Below are 458 nucleotides of genomic sequence, written 5' to 3'. Positions count from 1 at the left end.
CTCACTTCCTCTTCTTTGTTTTGCATCCTTGTTTTCCCTTATGGGGTTGGACGGGTCACTGAAGATGTTGTCATTCATCTTGATATGGAGTACATTTTATTCCCTTTTAGATCATTTTCGGTTTAGTGTTTTGTGGCTTACTAAATGGGGCCGTGTCACTTGATCTTCATTTGGAACCCTTTTGATGTTGTTTTCCTTATACGAGACTAACTGGAAAGGTGCATACAAGTGTGAGAACGTTCCTTAACCTGGTAGCAGCGACGGGCCAAATTTGTGGCTTTACCGTGTAGCAGCGACGGGCCAAATTTGTGCCATGATATAAGACCCCCAAATTAGATGATACATAATCTGATCAGAAATGCTTTGATATATATTATGAAATGGTTTGTGTGAGGGGTGATTTTTTCTCATTTTTCTCGCTTGGAGGGACCATTAACCCCTTCAATACAAGCAGACAA

The sequence above is a fragment of the Eriocheir sinensis genome, chromosome 24 (genome assembly GCF_024679095.1).
Source record: "Eriocheir sinensis breed Jianghai 21 chromosome 24, ASM2467909v1, whole genome shotgun sequence".
NCBI lineage: Eukaryota > Metazoa > Arthropoda > Malacostraca > Decapoda > Varunidae > Eriocheir > Eriocheir sinensis.
This window is presented reverse-complemented; position numbering follows the sequence as displayed.